The sequence below is a fragment of the Plectropomus leopardus genome, chromosome 17, assembly GCF_008729295.1.
Source record: "Plectropomus leopardus isolate mb chromosome 17, YSFRI_Pleo_2.0, whole genome shotgun sequence".
In the NCBI taxonomy this organism is placed as follows: Eukaryota; Metazoa; Chordata; class Actinopteri; order Perciformes; family Serranidae; genus Plectropomus; species Plectropomus leopardus.
Genome location: NC_056479.1, coordinates 21,526,184 through 21,548,651, shown reverse-complemented (window position 1 = coordinate 21,548,651; position 22,468 = coordinate 21,526,184).

Sequence of the window (22,468 nt, the reverse complement as noted above, 5' to 3'; positions counted from 1 at the left end):
GACGTCATGCTTACAACAACAATCACTTCTGGGTAGACAACTGAATATTGCAGAGATTAGAATTGTTGTCATTTCCAGCTGTACTTGTGGCGTTTTCATATATACATGTTATATATATATGTTATAGTTCTAATTTAGTAATTTGTCATGAATGTCGAGAAATGTTTTTGAGCTGCTGTAACTTTGAAAAAATAACAAAACATGAATGTACTCCAGATGTTTCTTAAATGCAATCTTCAGTCCCTCCAGGATGTTACAATCCAGCAGATTCAGCCAATCCGCATGTGTGTCCAATCACCTCACTTTACTGCTTATTTAACTATTTTAAATAGTAAAATTTCATTTCATTGTAGAGCTGCTGTGGAGCCACAAGTATTTTATTGGCTTTGTCTTTCTCTCTGTTTATCATGACACTTTACTGCTGCAGGACCAGAGCTCTGTGCCTGGGACAAAGTCACACTCAGTGACACAGCTAACTGTGTTAATATTGTCATGTTATTTTTAAAGGGAATCTTTGATATTCCTGAACCTGAAACCTTTTTTCACTTTTTTGCTTAGGGTTGCCCCTTTAGAGTTGGGATTTGAATGATCAATCCTTAGTCGACCGAGACAGCTATAAGTCGAGAGGTCTTTTTTTTTCTTCAGTCCATTGACACATACTATGCATGTTGTTTTGTCAGTTGAAAATCGGCAAAGTATTCGTTTAAGGCTCTGACACACCAAGCCAACGGTCGACTGTTGGTCAATGTCGTGCCATTGGCGGACATCTGTTGGAAGAGTCTAGTGTGTCCTACCTGCCCCTCTCTTTGTCACTCTCAAAGTTGAACCAAAATCCGATCATGCGGTAAAATTAGGCAGTGCTTATTGAATCTAAATTATAAGAATATGCATTATGGCACTGTGCTACCTATGTCTCTCTTAGAAGCATATTTTAATGCCCTGATTAGCTGTAATAGTGAGTTTGCGAACAGGAAGTGGATGCAATACTGCTTCCTTCACAGTGAAAACAGAGGCCAAAAAAACGGAGATCAAACTGTAAAACTAAGCAACGCTGATCAAATACACACCAAGATTCTGTTACTGCGTTGCATTTTTCTCACCTCACATGTTTTCAGAAATATGTTTCAGTTTACTGTTTAACTGTAATATGAGATCCGTGTGTGACATCACCCACCAGCGAGAGTGTTTATTGGTCTGCTGTGGCGCACTGCATTCTGGTAGGGTTTCTGCCATTTGAGCAAGTGTCATTTTTCTCTGGTCATGTAGCACCAATTTCAAAAGTATTTGCATCTTTCTACTGCAGAGACGGCCTAGTTGTACGTGAGGACTCTCTTCTTATCTGTAAAATACTTTTTTAAGACCCGCATCTTTTCGACTGACGTGAGCTGCTGGTCTAGCTCAGATCTTCTCCCTTTCCAGACACATAGTCCAGAGGGGTCTTTGAGCGTGTTTGCTCTACATAGATGGAAATCTGAACCTCAGATCTTCTCTACTCTTCATTGTTACCCGGCATCCTTATACACAACAAGACTCAATCTTTTTCTCTTGATATCTCAGTTGCTCCTTGCTCCTGTTTTCTTAGCGCTGTTAAATTGCACTGCATTTATGTGACGCAGGAGTTTGCTGTCAGAGATAAATAATAAAAAACATTTAAACCTGACAACAAATTCAATAAACAAGATATGCCATACCAATTTGTGATATTTAGAAGTACTAGTTGGCAGACAGATGCAGGCTAGCAGTTTCCCCCTCTTTTCAGTTTTTATGCTAAGCTAAATTAGCTGACTCCAGCTAAATAATCATTTTACAGACATGTGAAAGCTTTCACTCTTCTAACTCTTGGTGAGAAAGCAAATGTTTCCCAAAAGTTCAACTATTCCTTTACGTTTGAAAAAGAATTCAAAATGCCAACTCACACCCCTTGTGAGTCGATTTTTATAGTTTAATTTATTTGCTTGTTTTAACTTAGAGTTCCCATCTAGCTTTATGTACCATAGTGTAATCTACATTCCTGTTTACATTCAGCATCGACTTTGCTAAGTTGTACTAAGTGCAAATGACAAATCGTTCCAGCACCAAAGACGTGGTGCTCTCACAGTAAATGAATTGCAGACTCAGTCCCTCTGCTCCCATCTGTAGGGATGTCTATCTCCCTGTCAGAGATTTATGACTCTGTTGCACCACAAGCCCGCCACAGCACCCAAAGATGCTCGGTAATCACATCAAGAGTGCATGACAGCAAAGCATTTGTTCATGCATGTGTGTGGTGTTTATTTATAGGTGTGTGTCAGAGCAATGTAAATATACATTTCCATTCACATCCAAGTATACATGTAAGAGGATCAGCACACCTTCATTTCTAATTCCATGTGTTATTTATGGAAACCAGGAGCAGGTATAATGGAGCTACCTTTGACAATTTATTCAGTTCATCATCTTTTTACAGTGTATACACTATGTGGAATTGCTTTTCGATGAAATATGATCCTGTCTTAATTTTCTTTCCATAAAATATGTAGTCAGCAATGTTCTTTTTCAGGCAGTTTCACTGAAAAACAGTATAATGTCTCTCGAAGACTGTAGAGGATACGCTGAAATGTGGATTCTCTTCACTATGTACTTTCTCTCCCTTTCTTTTACATTTGGTCCTGAGGCATCTGAAATATAAACAGTATATTCAAGTTTTCCCAGCCATCAGAGAGTTCATGCAGACAAGCAGATACCTGTGGAGCAGCTGCTCTGTGCCTATGGCCTAAAGGAAAAGCTAAACCATAATATACAGAGGGTTCGCAGAGATATAAATAAGTTAAAGTGGAGATAGTGGGAAACAATATATCCCTGTTCGTGATAGAAAATGAAGAGGGGTGAAAAAGTCATATGTTATATGATACAATGTGCTTCACCACAAAACTGCTAAGCCATGTATTAGCAAATGTTTGATGGTCTGTACTTATCGGGGTGCAGCTCAGCTCCTAAACAAAAAGTCTCATGAATGACATCTTCCAGTATTAAGGTCAGTTACATAAAACAGGAATAGTTCAGTAACCTGTAGAGATTTTAAGAGGTCACTTGGCTGATATCAGACAGAAGTGTCATTTGTTACACTTTGTTTCCATCTTCAGAATCAGTCAGCTCGAACTCTGTTGAGTGGGCAGATTCAAAGGTCTGAACTCAGGCAAGAAAAGTCCTAGAAAATGTTTTCAGTACATAACCCTGCAAAACACAGCAAACTGTTATTTTTACACTTTGGTTTCTGTACGGATGAAATGAACACGGAACAATATTGTGTACTGGTAGGCAGATTTTGTGACCTAGCCAAGCTAGCTGCTGGCTGGTGGTATCTTTGCACAATCCATACAGGCATGTGCATGAACCTTTTTATGTAGCTCTCCGCAAGAAAGCTCATAAGCATCTTTACCAAAATGTCTTTTAACCATGTTCTTTCAATAAGCACGACCGACATGCCAAGCCGAGGGTCAACCACAGGGCAATGTCGGGCTGTTGATGAACGTGTCGCCCTTGTTTTTGAGGTGTGTCCTTGGCAGTGTTTTTTTTACTTACTGAAGTCAAGAGGGCATAAAATCAAAAAGTTCTTACGGAGGTTATGGATACGTTTTTAGCCTTTGAGCTCTTTTGCAGGAACAGTTCCTAATTGTTTGAGTTATTGTTTGCAAGCAAGCTGTAAATGTCTTTTGTTCATAATTAGGTTGTTTTAATAATGTCCTAAATGGCTAACTAGCATCTTGAGTCCTTCCTGTAGCTCTTCAAGTTTCCCTTTTTAAGAATACAAACTACCACCATCTGCTAGTATGGAGAGTTATTTCCCCTCACGCAGATGCAGAACTAATGTGCTACTGGCTGTTGGCTGTAGTCATGGCGATGTGTTCAGTGCAACTTTCTGGCCGAGAAACAGGTGAGGTGAGACGAGGCACCATTTAGCTTTTGTTGCCGTTGGTTCTTTGATGTTGGTGCGGTGTGTCCAGACCTTACCACAAAAATGACAGTTTAATATCATATTATTCACTGACAAGAAAATGATTTTATACACATGACTATTGTTACACTGGATATCAGTCATTTTTGCAAAACTTTTTAAATGACTTTGCTATGTGGTAATCTTGACAAGCACATGCTATAAAATAAAAAAAACACACTTGCTCCATCTTAAGATATAAGTTCTAATGATAAAAAATCCATTTCACAATGGGAAATCTATTAGGTAACCCACTGTGTGCACACAAAAAAATAACACCTACGCATAAGCTACACAGGATGACCCCGGGGAAGTAATTTCACAATCACAACAAACTTTTTATATGAAAACCGATAATAGAAAATATATTAGGCACTGTTCTCTCCACAATTTACAATCACTCACTTATCTTCTTTATGTCTTCCAGTTACCTTGACATCATAGCAACAACTTACCTCGCAGCATCAGTCCTCAGTTTGCTTATCTCTCTCAGTGGTCTGTCAAGGACATGGACACATTTTCTCAGGGCAGACATCATTTGCAGAGGTCTGAACACAAGATGACTGTCCGTTTTCCCCTGCACTTATCAGCATGAGCCTTGTCGATTGAATAAACACCCACTGGGCTGCAAATAGCAGAGGAAAGTTTTGTAAATCAGAATCAACATGTTGCCTGATGTCACATCTCACTATTATTATTATTATTATTATTATTATTATTATTACTAAAACTATAGTTGCTCAAACATACGTTTGCATTTTCAAAGTAAAGCAGCGACCACAAAAGTTACTTCGAAGAAATGATTCAAGATGGATGTCACATTGTATTAGTTGCTCATATAAATGAAGAATTTACATTTTAATGAGTCATCTCATAACTATGACTCATGAAATAGATCTTGTGGAAGAATGAAGATCATCCATCATATTTCATATCTCATGTGGCTCGCAGAAACACATGTGGTCCAGATTGGTAAAATTGTTAAAGATGTTTAGTTGATTATATTCAGTAAACATCGTGCTATTTTTAAACTATTCATGTGTGCTGCAGACCTAAAAATTGGAGCCTTCATACATACTGTAGTGCTGTGTTAGTCTCCATTAATATGTTTTTAATAAACATAATTGCAGGTACTCAGTTTAGAAAATTAATACTTTTCTCACAGGCACTGAATTAGCATCATAAGAAACTGAATATTGTGCACACCATCATTTATGCAGAAAATTATTACATGCATGGGCATTTTAGGCTAAACCATTCCTCAGTGCGCTAACTGTTAGAAAAATTGTCAACATGGACAGGATATCTGTAGCTGCACAGCATTTTAATGTGCATTATGCCAGGTTTTTTGACCACAGAGGTGGTCAGTATATCACAATGTGCAGGGAACAGAGACAGACTATTGCTTTTTGGATTTATCATTATTTTTCCTTTTTTTGCATACTCTAAAACCCAATTGTTTAAATAAGGATTTTTGTCATGACATGTTTTTTATTAAGATGCACAGAGTTTCTAATGACTGTTTACTTCCTGGTGTTTCCATTGTGAATATTCTAGAGGCTTTTCCTGGTTCTACTGGCTGTGATGCCAGAAGTATCTTGTTGACTAATCAGTCTAATGCCTGCGTATTAGTGCCACCTGTGTGGTCTTATTTCTAACAATTAGTACAGAAGAGCTCAGCCTGAAACGTCAGTGCATTCATTAATGTTTTCTGCATAAATCACAGTGCAGCATTTTCAGTTTGATTTATGTATCAGTTTTGTAGTCATGTATAGTCATGTTTTGTAGAATGTTATGTGTGCTTTTTCTTCTTCTTTGGATTTAATGGTGGTTGGCATCCATAAAGTTGCATTACCGCTACCTGATGTTTCACATCATATGAGCTAGAAAAGCGAAAAGAGTGTTTCCATTGCAGTTTTGCAAAATATGGCTTTTTCGAATCGTCTAAAATACCACCTAATATGAGCGAAACAACTTTTTTGCGATAAACGTGAGTTTTTTTTAAAACTGACAAGTTTCCATGAGGCATTATTTGTATTCACAATTTTAATTTGTGCAATTTGAGGGTTAATGGAAACCCGTCTACATACACCCAGTTTGCCAAAATGACCTGGCCCTGCATTGACTTAAACTCATGCTGAGACTCAAAATAAATGACACCACAGAATCAGACCAAATAAACGGTCCCAATTCTGGCTGCCATACCTGGGCTGTTATTAAAAATAAACCTGGCCCAAGATTGGCCCCAGCCCGGCTGAGGCTCGGGATGAATGACGCCCCACATAAACTGACCCGATTCTGGCTGCTGACACTGTCACTGCGCCATTATAAAAAACTGATTTGGCCCAAAATTGGCCCAAACTCCATATGCTGGAGGAAATAAGTCAGGCTGCGTCTAGTTGCCCGATTCAGATGACTTGGGTTGAATGATGCCACAGAATCAGATCAGATAAACTTGCCCTATTGTGGCTGTCAACACTGCAATCACTTGGTTGTTATAAACTTTGGACCAAACTCGTTATGCAGGAAGATATAAGTTTTGCCATGTCGAGGTGCCTGTCTCAGCTGAAACTCAGGATGAGTGACACCCCAGAATTTGGCCTGATTCTAGTTGCTGACACTGTCATCACTTGGGGGTTATAAAAAAATGATCTGGCCCAACATTGGCCAGAACTTGGCATTCTGGGATGAGTGACATGCCAGAATTGGGGCCAAAAAAACGGCCTGATTCCAGCTGCCATTAATTTTAACATTAATTAGCTAGAAAAATTAAACCTTTTTGTTAGAAATGTAGCCCGACACAGGCTATATTAGCTGATATACTTGCTCGCCCAGAGAGCTGATGAACCCACCAGAGTGGAGAGCTTTAGGACCCAGGAGGATAAAACCTCGGTGAGATCAAGACTAATCAGTATTAATCAGCTCTGCATGAGATCAAAACAGACCTCTCCATCTGTAAGCTGTGCAGGTCAGTAACACTGTATTCACATGCATGCACGCATGCGCGTACACACACACACACACACACACACACACACATGCAAACACACACACAAACACTTCCGGAGGTAAAGGAGAAAGCAGGCTGATCTGTTCAGTCCCAAATGAAGAAAAATGCCAGTATAAACAAGGACAAAAATAACATTTACAACACAAGACAACAAGAAAAGCATGAATATACATCAAATTACGCACACACACATACACATGTACACACCCGCACATATCTTGCAAATAGATAAATGTCAGCTGCTTTTGAAGATAGAAGATGTCAATATTTTTCCGTGCCTCTCTCCAGGAGGGTTTCATATGAGCGTGACATGAGAGGGCCAATGGGAAAAGGTCAGCACAGAGCCCCAGTGGAGCCACGTCATATACAACACTGAAGGATCAAAAGCGAGGATGTAGTCCACCAGTGTGACCTCGCAGGGGGGCATCAAGGAGGTCTGATCCTGGAGAGATAGAGGAGATGGAGGACGAGGAGAGATGAGATGAAGAAAAAAAGGGAGAGGAGCTTGAGAGAGACGGGAAGGAGAGGAGTGTGTGAGGGAGGATGGACGTGACAGATGTGAGCAGGAAGTGGCAGCCTTGCACTGGTAGGCACATTGTGAGTCACCTGTAAGTCAGCAGCTTCATTATTGTGGCCTGGTTTACTGCGCAACAACATTCACAGACCCCCTGTGTGGGCAAATTGTGTCTGACATAATCTGAAGCAAAATCATAACCCCGTGTTCCCTATTCCCATTTCACAGCAGATTATCTGGGTCCAACTCTGAAAGGTGTCGACTAACATGTTACGCCATCTTATCCAAGGCTCAGACACGTGCTTGTTGCTAATGACGCTATGCTAACTTGTGCACACGAATTAGGGTTGTCACCTTCGATGTGGAAAAATAAACATCTTGCCAATGACCATGTGCCCAGGAGGACAAAGATCAAGAGGGGGTTCTGGGGGTCCTCCCCCATGCATTGAATGATTACTTAACAGGCCTATAGGGCACAAACCCCAGATATTTCTTCAAAAACCGAAAAACATGCCTTTGTTACCTAAACCCATGGAAATATACCTAAAAATGACATTTTTTTAACCTACATTCGAAGTGTATTTTGAAATAGACTGAATGCGTATAAGGAGTGTAAATTGATTCTGTTAATGGAAATGCAGGGTTGTTTTGGAGGGACTGGGACAGTTGTAACAATTTTTGTTTTGATGTAATTACTCAAAAACCTCTTGAAATAATTGAATACACTTTTTATGTAGGTAACATGTTTGTGTTCTACTTGTTAACAGTCATCAGTTGTTTTTAAAAGCAAAGAAGGAGTCACAATACTGATTGAAATACAAGAAGTTTAATGTTACATCTACCCCTATGCACAAGATTAACTGTTACAGAATGGGAAGGATTTTATAAAATATAATTCAACATCTGCAAGTGTATACAAATATGTCTAAAGCCCACCTGGCATCAGCGGATGCACTAAAGATCATCCAGTGCTGCAAAATGAAACTTCCGCTCTTTAGCACTGCCCCTGGAAAAAATCCAAGGTAAAATACTGATATAAATTTCATTTTTCTTGGCAATCCATCATGTAGATGCTGAGACATTTTAGTTTGAAATAAAGCAGCAGACCAACTGACCAACAGTGCCATCTTTAGAGCCATGTACCATCGTGTGACTAAAAATACATGGCAGAACAAAGTCAAGTGGACCAGATGGGAATTCAAGAGAAGGATACAGTTAAAACATTACTTAATCCTTAACAGTGAAATGTACAAATCATATTCATTAAAATAGAGTTTCAAATTTCTGGTTGCTTTCCATTTGTGTAAGGCAAGAAGTCCAAGGTTGGACTCAAGCACATTTTACATAAAGATCCAGTGTGTAGGTTTTATGGGCATCTATTGGCAGAAATGATTAAAAAAAAAAAAATTAAATAAAAAAAATCTGAACATCTTCATTGTTTTATAATCAACTGGAAATAAGAATTGCTATGTTTTTGCTACCATAGAAAGAGCTGTTTATATCTACATATGGAGCACATCCTTTTCCACAGTTAGCCATGTTGTCTTACACTAGCCTGGAACAGACAAACCAAACACTGGCTTCAGATTGGCCATTGCATGTCATCCATCATAGTTCTACATGCTTGGCACATGATCAAGTCTCAGTTCTGCAACCTCACCACTAGATAAATACTGAGCATTGGACCTTTAAATCACTTGAATTTTTATGATTCATTAGGCAGACAGGGGCTTATTTACCAATATTTACTCACCTGAAGCAGTGGCTAGCTCTGTAGTTTACATGTGTGCATAATTACAGAAGATACCGAGTCTAATTTTTGCCCTTATTCAGAAAACAGCTGTTTACATGGCTGATAAAAATTAATATTCCCTCAATACTCCTATATACATGTGGCCCTGCATACCCCGATTAACGTGCCCTAACATGTTGTTTATTATTTCTAAATATAGTAATGTAGAGCAATGAGTCACCTGTCATTTTGCTACTTTGCATCAAATCTGAATTTTTTAACAGTTTCCTACACATGGGCGGATCTTTTGACTGAGCAATAACAGCCTCCCTCTTTTGTTCCTTCAATCACCTTCTTGAAAATGTGTGCCGTCGGGATATTTGTACATATTCAAAAACCTGTTGATATCTAAGTCTTTCATAATGTTTAAAAACTGGCGTTTCTCTTTTCAACCAACAAAGTTGGCTTTTCTTTTGGGCATGCATCTCTATTCCAGCCTTCTTGTGTGTTGCAACGGCACTAAGAACCCCACTTGAGACTCATATTGTGAATTAGCTATATTCATAAACAAATAATGCAATTAAAATCAGAATAATACCACGTCTTATTAAAGAAAACAGTAATCTTAAACCACCTAATTTGAGTATGTAAACAGAATAAGCTGTTAGTATGACCTCTATCAAATAATAGAGCAACATTGGTGTGCATGTAACCGTAGCCGCTGTATAATGCTGAATTGCAGGATGATTGTCAGAAAGTCTGCAGAGAGCCTGACAGCTTTTAAGTGCCTCCTCAGACAGAAAACCACTGCCAGACCCATGAATCATAAAATTCAAAAGAGAGAAAGAGAGAAATCATCCAGCTGCTGCCTGCATGCAAAAACACAATAGTGGAAAAAAAAAGAGAGGGCGAATGAGGGAGGAGGAGAGCGATAACAGCAGTGTGCCTACGTCATTGATGAAAGAGTAACCAGACCCTTGGGGTGGAGGGGATAAATAAAGGAGCGAGGAGTGTGGGTAATATTACTTACATCTCCCTGCTGCTTGTGGCCACTCTACTTGGCAGTGATGTCATTCCCAAAAACACAAACACACAAAGAGTGAAGAGGTGCACACACACATACTGCAGATGCTTAATTATTAAACACCAGATATATATTTATACTTGCATGCACGTGATTCCTCATCGATATCTATCTGGTCAATAATTCATAGCACACTGGCAACTACTAACAACTGCAAGCTGGATAACCTTAAATAAACTCTTACAACTGCCCTCTATGTTATTGTTGTTCTCTTTTTATCTGCGGCTGCGCTGTCATCCACCCGATTTTCATTGATTTGATTTTTTTGATTTGGACATTTATTTTGAACATAAGCAGACAGACAAAGAAAGTAATATTTACAGACAATTAAAAGCAAAAAGCAAAGGAAACTGTCAAACACATGACTTGGTTTACATATTCAAAAAGGAGTGAGAAGAAGTAAAAACTTTATCACAAACACTGTGAACAAGAACTATTTTGTAAAATATGGAGTCCAACTAAAGCACATACAGAAAGATAAAAAAGGAAGCAGGGTGGATATAAGATTCAGGTTTCCTCCTACAAACAAGGTTAAACCACACACTTGTGTACTTCAAAAGCTCTCCCTAAATATAGCAAAGGAGGAGAGCGAGAGAAAGAGGACGAGGATCTGACTGCTTTGCACCCATATATAACCTCTGCCTCACTGCCAGCCAGCACATGGTGTCACACTAAACTGCGTCCCCACTTTCAACCCTGGTTCACTCCCCTCAGCACTTTAGTCATTTGCTATAAATAGACACACACCCCAGCCACCAGCCCATTTTGCTTGTCTGCTTTTATTTTTCTGCTAAAGAGATTTCAGCTGCAGGCTCATGTCGTGTTGATGGTGTGCACGGCCGCGCTCTAAGAACGCTGTGTTGCTTTGCTGTATTGGCTCAGAAAACGCTTAGCCTAGCCCATCACGGTGAAATACTGTGCACCTCCATGGGAGGCCAAGGGCGCTCTCACCGAGGCCGAAGGAGGCTTTTAAATCACATGCGATCGTAGGTCCACACACGCAGAGTGGAAGAATACAGGGACAGACTGAAGCACATAATGTATGTACACAATTTATAATATTTTGTCAGTAAGCACATGTGGACTGCTCCTCTGTTCTCTTCTTAAAGACACCTATCCCAACATTTAACATGTCAGGGATTAGTGGCTCAGCTTTTGAGTTAAAGCTGGGGTAGGCAGTTTTTATTTTGGCATCACTGGGAAAAAATCCCCTAATATCCTTTGAGCATATTGTAATTAAAGTGGACTGTGTACCTCCTTTTGGCTCTGATTTCAGGCTTTAGAGAATCTAGCCTGTTAGGACACTTTGGTCAATCAGAAATCCTTTTCGAGGGATGGTGTTCCTGTTGGCTGTTCTATAAACGTCAGTGTTTTCCCCAAAAAGACAGTGTTTGTGTGGTGGTACCTGTCGATGGTCAGTTCTTTTTATTTATTTAGTTATTGGAGTTCCCTTTAATTTCTGTGTGTCTCTTTGTATCATCTATCAAGAAAAAAGGAGTGTAGAAGATGTAGAAATAATAATAATAATAATAAGTAGTAGTAGTAGTACTTCAAACCAGTGCAAAACCATACCATCATCCCTGTAAACACCTGGTGACTGTCAACCCCCCGTTTTTCCCATGTATCTACAAAAAATCATATCTTGATACATTTTTTAAAATTGTTTCATGTTTGAGCATTGCTTTAACTCTGTGTTTTTTTTTTAAAATCTATTCCATAATTTTGTGGGTCCATGACTGCAGAGCAGACTTCTTTTTTTCCTCGGCAGCTGTTTGTCACTTGCGAGGTGAATAACTGATATGTTGATGTGTTCACAGCTGATCAGATCACATGGCTGGATTAGAGCAGCTGTTTGTGAGTGAAAGTAAACTGGCCCAGCAGAATGAACTGCTGCTCCCTCAGCTAGGCTCTTTTCACAACAAAGACACAGTCTGTTCAGTCATTAGCTTTTGTGCTAATGATGATGTTCGACATATCATTGTCATAGAAACAAAAGAAGCACTGAAAGATGGATGAGCTGGATGAAGCTAAGGAGAAATGCTAAGTGGACACAAGCCCTAATGTGACTGTGTGGTGCTGGAGCTGCTGTATCCACAACAAACAGCAGAGGGCTTCCTGTGAATGTACACACAGGAGAAAAGGCCCCTACTGTGCTCAGTGTGTGAGGGATTCAGCCACTAAATGTATATATACATAGTGGTAGCATTTAGTTCAAGTAGTAGTAGCAAATATTTCTCTCATTTTGGTGAACTGTGTGTATTTTCCCATTTTATGTCTTTACTCATCCCGTAATAATTTGGAAGAACAGGTTCATCTGGTTGGTTTCTACTGGGAGAAATTCTCCTGCAGAGAACAAGTGATTGATTTCTGGCAACAACTTCCGAAAGATCCTGTTGTTAAAATGACAAATGATGACTTAGCAGACAGAGCGAGAGCAGTAGTACCAACAAGCACACAAAGTCCCGGCAGATGTCACAGCCCTGACAATAGTGTTCACAGAGGTCTGATAGAAACCCCAGAGCACTGTCTGCTAATGATCAAATATTTGAACACTTGTACTGTCTCCCTCTACAGGCCTGCAGAGAGGATCATGCTTTGATCATTTGTTGATCTTTGATCAATTATTCTCTCACACACACATACACAAAGTGTGCTGATGCAGACACATGCAAGCACACACATGCCTCTCTTCATGTTTACCAAGTCTTTCAGCTGCACTACCTGCAGGGGGGGACTCCTGATAATATGTAGCAGATGCATCTCCTCCCCTCTCCTCCTCACCACGGCCATATTTTTCACTCCAGTGTCATCTGGTGGGCCTCTCTTCTTTCTAGACTCCTTGGATTTCTCACTGCCCTCACTTTCATCCAACTCCCTTCAGCCCTAGCCAAGAAGACTCCGAAACGCCTAAATAAATCAACACACTGCTCTTCCACTATGTTGACATACCACAGGCATCAATGAATGTATTGCAACTATCACATCTTTTAACTTCACCTCATGAAAGCGTTTCAGAAGGATACAACATTTTATGAAGCTGCTACACAGAAGAGAAAATTATTTATTATTATTCGCCTTCTTTCTTTCCACTGGAAGTATTTTCTCAGTGTCTTCTCCTCTCTGAAGTTCTTCTCTGGTTTGATATCACACAGTGATCACAGTATTGATCTGGCAGCCTGTGCTGCATGTCACTGCTGTGCAACAAGATGAGACAAGCAAGGGTGTTGATTTTCATGTCAAGCAGCACCAAGAAAAAAGAAAAACCACCAGTGCGTTACATCAAACAAAGGAATAAGACAAAAAGGGACCTCCAAACTTTAAGTGAAAATTGGATGTTCTGTGATCACTACAACAGAGGGCAGAGCACTTCATAAGATTTGACCTTTTGACGAAGGATTGATTTTCATGAAGCAGAAGAGAACAGAAAGGCAGCATTTCCACCAAACACTTTCAGTTTAGTATCCTTAGAACCAGTATGTAACCCATGAGGACGTCCCAAAACCGTCAACAGTCTGCTTAGCGTTTCCACTACAAACTGTTCTTTTATGGCCTTGACATACAAGCAGATGGTCAATGTTGGGCTGTTTGTGAGCATCTATTTCCCTAGTCACTCTTGTATGTGTCACACCGTTGGACCTCCTCAGGCCTTGTTTGCTTTTTTTTCAGACGATTCAGCACGTTCTGTGCCGGCAATGACGAAGCCCATTGGTGAATGAAATTACTCTGATTTGTAGTTCAACTCGGCATACAAAAAGAGAAATGGAATTGAGGAAAGTAAACAAAGGGCTAAAGTCAAGACTGACGTCGAGAAAAACTAGATAAGATTGTTTTTCTGTAGTCATTGTGCTCTTTATCAAAAACATTTTCTGATAATAAAGAACCTTGAACCTTGATGGTTTGTGTTGTTCACTTGCGTACAGAGAACAACACTAACATTGGATTGTGTTGTTAATGTGCTAAATGACTAACATGTGTGAAGACTGTCTTTTAGTTTCTCCTTTTGGGTGACAATTATAGACTATGGCCGTTTTCTAACATGGAGAGTTATTCCCTCTCACACAGGTGCAGGACCTAACAAGCCATCAGTTGTTTTTCAGAGCCTAGTTGTTATCTTTACAGTGTGTTCATGTGCAATTTTTTGGCTAAGACACAGGGGATGCGAGGTGATGCAGCAGGTGGCCTTTGATGCTGCTAGTTCTCTGATGTTGGTTTTGTGTATGTAGGCTTCTAGAACCAAAGAGTAATCAATAAAGACTTGTACCTAAACGTTAGATCCCTTTAATGTTACTACTGAAGACAGTACTCTCAAATGTAATCGGTGTTGTTACTGTATAGTAATTGCTACATCATTTCTTCGTCTAGCTCTCACTGTATTTCCTCTTCCCAGGCGGTACAGATGAACATCTGCAGCTTGTTGATTGTTCACTGAATGTGGTGGCACGTTGACATTTTCAGAACAAAAAAGGTTTTGTGCTCTGAGTCCTTGTCGAGCAAGAAAGCCAATACTGTCATCTAGTGGGTCATAAGTGATGATTGACAGGAAATACTTCTGTATGTCTCATTTTAAGAGGAAGAAGGTGATAGTGATGGTGGTGATGAAAGCAAGTAAGGTAATAACTGCTGCCGTTGCTGTTACATGTGCAAACCCATAGAGAGCCCCAGTATAGGTCCTAAAACACCGAAATTCATTAGCATTTCAGCACCTCCGGGTTCTCTCGTCTCAAAGTCAGTGGGTTTTTGGTTAGAAGCCTTACATAAGGTCTGTGGTGAACACAAGTTTAAGAAACTTATATCTTTTGTTCTACGACATAAAATTCTTCAGGAAAATACCCCATGAACTTTGAAGCTTTTGTGTTTTGTAAAAAAGACAGTTGCTAGCAAGTACTTAAATGAGACCACCAAACATCAACATGCCAAACTGCACAAAGGGTGCTTTACAGCCTCACTGTGGTGGCGACGCAACTGTAGTGTAGTTCGTATTAGCCAATCAATAGCATTTCATTTTTGGTAAATTACATTTAGACTTCAAAAATCCTGGAGTGGTGTTTATTTGTGTAGATTATCTTGCTGAACAAAACATTTAAGTTGTTTACCACAAAGCTTATTTTCTGCAATGATCCAAAATCCAATGAAAAAATCCCATAAGCTTTTCGACGAGACAACTACGGTGAAATTGGCTTCTGGATTGGCCTTTAGAAAAAGCCTCATCCCTGGGGCATTCTGTTGGCCTTACATAACTGACTTTTGTGCTTCAACTCTTCCTCTCTTATTGTGTTTGATTAAGTTTATCCAGAGCAGTACAGGCAGCATTTAGCTGTTTTTTCATCAGCATAAAATAAGCCAACTTCAATCATACTTTGTATCACAGGTGCACAACACTTTCACGTAGACATCACCACCTTCGCCATGATTAAACACTTATTTGTTAATCTGCTCCTGCTTGAGAGTACTTCTTGTCCCCATGCATTGGATGCAGCTCTGACACAGGAAGTTGTTCTCAGTTCTATTTCTGCAGTATCCTAGCTGTAATGCAGCACAACCCTGGCATGTTTCAGTCTCAAGAATCCCCTGTCTGGGCTACAACACACTCTTTGACGTCAAAAAGCTTTTTGTATGTGTGCGCAGGCCTCGCTATCAGCCCCCGCATTGCTTACGAGGAGGAGGAGGAGTAGATGAGGTGGGATGGAGGGACAAAGAGAGAGACAGAGGTGGGAGGTGGGCTTTATGTTGTGATGTAATTTCATGGAAACTGTTATGTGTGGCGATGCTGCATCGTACAGAAGCATCGAGCAGCGCAGCCTCCTACTGGCTGAGGAAAAGATCACATGATCACAGCATAAATGAGTGTCTGACTGGGAAAATATGATGTTTATGTTGCCACTTTAGCAGCAGTGTTTCTTCATCGTGAGCATCAACACGCATGTTGTTTTTTGAGCAAATGGTTCAAGTCATAGCTGCATATATTGAGAGGATGAACACTGTTTAAACTATAATAATTCTTTGGTTGTTTGGCAAACTGAAAATCATATACAGTTTACATCAGCTGTAAGCAGTATGCTGGAATACTGCAGAGATTTTTAATTTTTTTAAAAAAAGGTTGTTCTTCAACTTAGCCTCTGACATTACACAAAAGTTTGCATGTCTTTTGTTGTAAGAGATGACAATCACGTTTGAATATGACCACTGTGAAGCTGAGAGGACGCTTCAGCCCATTTAGGAAAATAAACAAACAGCACCATCTAGTGGTGAAAGACACCAGTTACGTTTGTTAGGTGCATTGTGGGCAGTCAGATGTCACTCATTGTTTGATGAACACGAATATCTTCAATTCTAAAAAGATTTTTCATTGAGCCATGTTGGAGTGGGATTTATTTTAGTCACTATATCATAGAAAAAGCAATGTATTTAAAGAAAGCACAGGTCACCGGCTGAAGTTTGGTCTCTTATGTGCATGTTAGTGACTACATTTACATGCACAAAATATTCAATTTTTTGCCCCCATTTCAAACATGCAAAAAAAAAAATACCTCTATTAAGCTGTTAATGAAAATGATTATTCTTAAAATATTTCTGTTTGCATTCAGCTGTGCATACTTCAGTTAACATCCTTGAAGATGTTATTTTATGTCAAAATATGAATGAATTAAATTAATAATGAATTGAATTAAAACCAGATTTTTTCAGGGCTTTTCACTGGAGGCAAACATGTCTGACTGCGCAAACACAGCCTCCCTTATTCATTCCCTCAACCACCTGCTTAAAAAAGTCAGCGTTGCAATATTTGTGCAAATCCAAAAACCTGTTGATATCCAAATCTTTCATAATGTTAAAAAGAATGTTTTTCCTTAGACCATGCATTTCCACCCCAGCTATACAAACTGTTGGCGAGTTGGTTTGTGTACAATGTACAGAGCCAACTGTAAACAGGAGGCCTTGTGTCGCAAAGTGCAGTAAAAACCCCAAGTGAGATGCATATTCTGATTTCACTGTATACATATCCAAAGAATGCTCCTAAAACGTAAATAACATTGGCATATTCCATATACCCCAACTGGAAAATGCTCCACTTAGAAAAAATCCTAATTGGAAATGTGTTTACAAAATGTGCTGTTTAGATGACCTTTAAACATTTTTAAGTTATGATTATGTGTTATCTGTGCACTGTGGGATGATGTTTTTTGTCACTAAAAGGCCCTAAAAACTTGGCCTCATACCTTTAACTATAAAACCATTCTGCAGTTACCAAAAAATCCACCAGATATGTATTCAAGTGTTGCTAAATCCAGATTGGTGTGTGATCACCTTTTCCAAATGGAGCCAGGCCAAACTGCCAAAACTGTTCCACTGTCTGATGTCATAAATCAAAAGTCATAGTATAATATGTCGTCCAAAATAGCATAAAAAAAGTTAATTTATGTTGTCCAAAATACCAGAGAAAAAGTCAAATTTAAAAAAAAAAAAAAAAAAAAGGCAGAATGGGAGTGCATGCATGAGTGAGCTTTGCCATAGGGCCCATCTTAATTTGACATGTCCAAAAAATGGCTGAAAACCGCGTATTATACCTTGTTAGAGACATGCCATCGTATACATGTGTTAAAAAAGGCCAAAAAAAAACATTTAGAATGATAAATTCCTAACCCTAACCCTAGCACCGACCATGATCCTGACCCCAAAACCTCACCCCACTATTGTTAGCCATTTTTCAACATTTTAAATGTTGACTTTTTGCACCATTCATGTGACATTCTACACCAGAATATTCTTCTAAATCTTATACCATAAGTTTTATTGACGTCTGGAACAATTTCTTTTTCAGGGATTTTTTCTACATACTATAGTATGGCTTTTCAACAGATAGTAGAGCATTCATTTTTTGGCCATTTTTTCCCAACATATAGTATGTTGGTGTGTATCTACAGACGATGATATGCAGTTTTCAGCCATTTTTGTCAAAATATACGGTTTTTGTGGTTTCCAGCCTTTTTTCCACATGCTAAATTTTGACGTTTTGGACCTTTTTTTCAACATGTTACTCTAAAGCTTGTCTATATAATATATACAACTATAATATGTGGTTTTCAGCCATTTTTTTGGTGATGTCAAAATTTGACAATTTTTGCCATACTAAACTTTTGCCCTTTCTTTTCGGTACAAGCTTTGGCATGTAGATGCATGTTATAGTATACATTGTTGAAAAAAACAGCCCAAAACAGCCCAAAAACCCATAAAATAGCGTGTTGAAAAAAATGGCAAAAAAGCAAGGCTATAGTAAGGCAATAATGTCAAAATTTGACACGTCTTAAAAACAGCTAAAACCAACTTAGTACAGCATGTAGAGGCATGTTTTATTGTGCAGTGTTGAAAAAACATCCCAAAACGGCCTAAAAACCAATAAAATAGCATGTTGAAAAAATGACAAAAAAACCAAGGCTATAGTAAGGCAAAAATGTCAAAATTTGACACGTCTTAAAAACAGCTGAAAACAACTTAGTATAGCTTTTAGAGGCATGTTTTACTGTACAGTGTTGAAAAAACATCTCAAAACGGCCCCAAAACCAATAAAATAGCATGTTGAAAAAATGACGAAAAAACCAAGGTTATAGTAAGGCAAAAATGTCAAAACTTGACACGTCTTAAAAACAGCTAAAACCAACTTAGTATAGCATGTAGAGGCATGTTTTATTGTACAGTGTTGAAAAAACATCCCAAAACGGCCTAAAAACCAATAAAATAGCATGTTGAAAAAATGACGAAAAAACCAAGGCTATAGTAAGGCAAAAATGTCAAAATTTGACACATCTTAAAAACAGCTGAAAACAACTTAGTATAGCATGTAGAGGCATGTTTTACTGTACAGTGTTGAAAAAACATCCCAAAAACCCATGAAATATCATGTTGAAAAAATGACGAAAAAAGCAAGGCTATAGTAAGGCAAAAATGTCAAAATTTGACACATCTAAAAAACACTTAAAACGACTTAGTATAGCATGTAGAGGCATGTTTTAGTATGCAGTGTTGAAAAAACATCTTAAAACGACCCAAAAACACAAAAAATAGCATGTCGACTAAATGACCAAAAAAGCAAGACTATAGTATAGTATGTCGAAAAAAGTCAAATTTTGACTGCTCTAAAAAATGGATGAAAACGACATTAAAATAGATTGTAGATAGTATACGAAGTGGGAATAAAGGTCAAAAAAAGCAATAGTATACTGCTTCTAAAAATGGTTGACAATATAGAATAGCTGGTGCAACCGAAAAACGTTTCAGTATGGGGTGTTGTCCAAAATAACATAAAAAGTCATGGTAGAGCATGTTGTCCAAAATTGCACAGAAATATCACAGTAAAGTATGTCATCCAAAATAGCATAAAAACATTACAATAGTATATGTTGTCCAAAATAGCATTAAAACATCATATTATACCACATACTCCAAAGTAACATAAAATCGTCATCGCACTGCATCCTAACAAGTGTAAAAAAGTGATAGTGTAGTAAGTTGTCCTAAATTGCATTAATAAGTAAAAGTCAGAGTAAAGTGTTTTCTCCAAGATAGCTTAAAAAGTAATGACATAATATTTTGGCAAAAAATATCAAATTGAGAAATAATGTTTTGAGGGCCATTTACGCAATTCGCCATACCTTTCTGTTGGTATAAAACGTAATGAAAAAGAGACACGTGTTTACATATCTCCATGAAACTGGTTTTAATTGATTGTTAAAAATAAGGCTATGACACTGTTATAGCAAATATTGACCAGAAGGAACCACTGTTACGGCATCCAGAGAAATCTGGTGCCACGGGTAAGTGTGATCAGTCTGGTATATTACAGATGGACATACAGTGAGAACACATAGACCGCACATATGAAAATCAAACAGACACTTAGATATTTGTCTTGCGTTCAAACCCCTACACGTATTGTGCACACAAACACACATCCACATATATAGACATCCACCCCACCCAAAAGGGCGGCAGTAAACGGATTTAGCTGAAAACATAGCAGTGTCCTCTTTAAAAAAACAAAAAAACAAAAACATGCATAGCTTCGTACATGAATGTGTTGTTCGAAAACCACTAAGTTGTTATTTGCACGCTTTGATCTCATGTATTGTCAAAAATTTCCAACATGGTCTCATAAATTTTTTTTATTTGACCATTGTCAACACGTAAACTCATTGGACTAGTTTGTTTACAATAGCCTCCCATTATATTTTGCTCAGGTAGAAAGTTACATTCTGAACCAAGAGAGGCTCGATAAAGGAAATAAATACTGTAATGGCAAGAACAAAACCAAAAGTTACTATTTTGAAATTAAATGACGACCAATCCTGGCCCAGGTTTTAAGGTATAAAAACAAATTAAAAACTTGCTAAATATTGGTATCCTGGTATTGTGTTACAGTCATCATCAAAATACTTTTAAGTGTCTCATACATTAATACAAAACACAAATGAAGCCCAAAATAACAACCAGAAAACAATTACAGTAAATGCCTTCCAGGCCTCCAAATGTTATTGTAACAACAAAAGAAGGAATGATGAAGCAATCAGGAGAGACTCCTTTTAGTGCTGTGTGCATGTCCATTAAAAGGTGCTGCACAAAAAAGTTATTTTTAGTCATATTCCCTTACTCAAGCTTATTTCCCAATAAGATGGCGCCCTGAAAATGCACACGTATACCCTCAGATCATTAGACTCACAAGACATTTTTAATTGAAAAAGATAAAAAATAATAAAATTTTCAGTTTCACGGTGCTTATCTTTTCGTCCTTTGGTTACTGGGATGACACCTTGCTACAAATATTTGTACATTTTGTTCCCTTCATACAGTATCACATAGTAGTGTAGTGTACATTACCATGGTTGTTCTTCAAAACCTCAAGCGACTAACATTTTAAAGTGCCAACAAGCTGAAGCAAACAGGAAGCACGAAGCTGGTGGCACAGGCAGATTCTCCTAAAATGACAGACAAGGGTTTAGCATTAAGACTTCCGAGCAGGCACACACACTTGGACGAGGACAGAGGATTTCCCCCATGCAGGCTAATGCTAACCTACAGTGCAGTAAGCTGCTTATTCCACGTAGCAGCAGTACCAAAACTGCTGAAACATTATTCATGTCACAAAGTAAAAACCCGTGGTAAATAGGGCTCGGTGTCATCCCATAATAATACAACTTCTCACTACAACTTTTGCTGAATAAAAGCACATTTAATTTTTTAATTTACCACTGGTACGTGCAAGCTGCTTTTCCAATAATCAGACTATAAATAAGAGTAATCAGCCTCAGATAACAAATTCAAAGAATTGAACCTTTTGAGATTTTGTTTATATTTTGACTTGTGAGGAACGTATTCTGACACCCAGCCCTACTGGTTAAGATGATAAAAATGCTCAGTGAATGCAAACACACACCTTAAACTCACATGTACAGATATGTGGTTTACAAATGTGAAACCTTACGTGTATAATATCAAATATGCTTCAATTCAACTTCCTGTTCCTTTTTAAGTGACTGCAAAGCTGCTTCACGCCCATTCTTACATCCATTTTCTACCACTTATCTGGGGTCAGGTCGTGGGGGCAGCAGCCTAAGCAGGGAAGCCCAGACTTCCCTCTCCCTGGCCACTTCGTCCAGCTCTTCCCGGGGGATCCCGAGGCGTTCCCAGGCCAGCTGAGAGACATAGTCTCTCCAGCGTGTCCTGGGTCTTCCCCGGGGTCTCCTACCGGTGGGACGTGCCCTGAACACCTCACCAGGGAGGCGTCCAGGAGGCATCCTAATTAAATGCCAGAGCCACCTTATCTGGCTCTTCTCAACGCGGTGGAGCAGCGGCTCTACTCCGAGCTCCTCCAGGATGACCGAGCCTCTTGCCCCATCTGTAAGGGAGAGCCTAGCCACCCTACAGAGGAAACTCATTTCGGCCGCTTGTACCCGCAATCTCGTTCTTTCGGTCACTACCCAAAGCTCTTGACCATAGGTGAGGGTAGGAACGAAGATAGAGCTTTGCCTTTCGGCTCAGCTCCCTCTTCACCACGACAGATCGGTGCAGAGTCCGCATCACTGCAGATGCTACACCGATCCGCCTGTCAATCTCCCGCTCCATCCTTCCCTCACTCGTGAACAAGACCCCGAGGTACTTAAACTCCT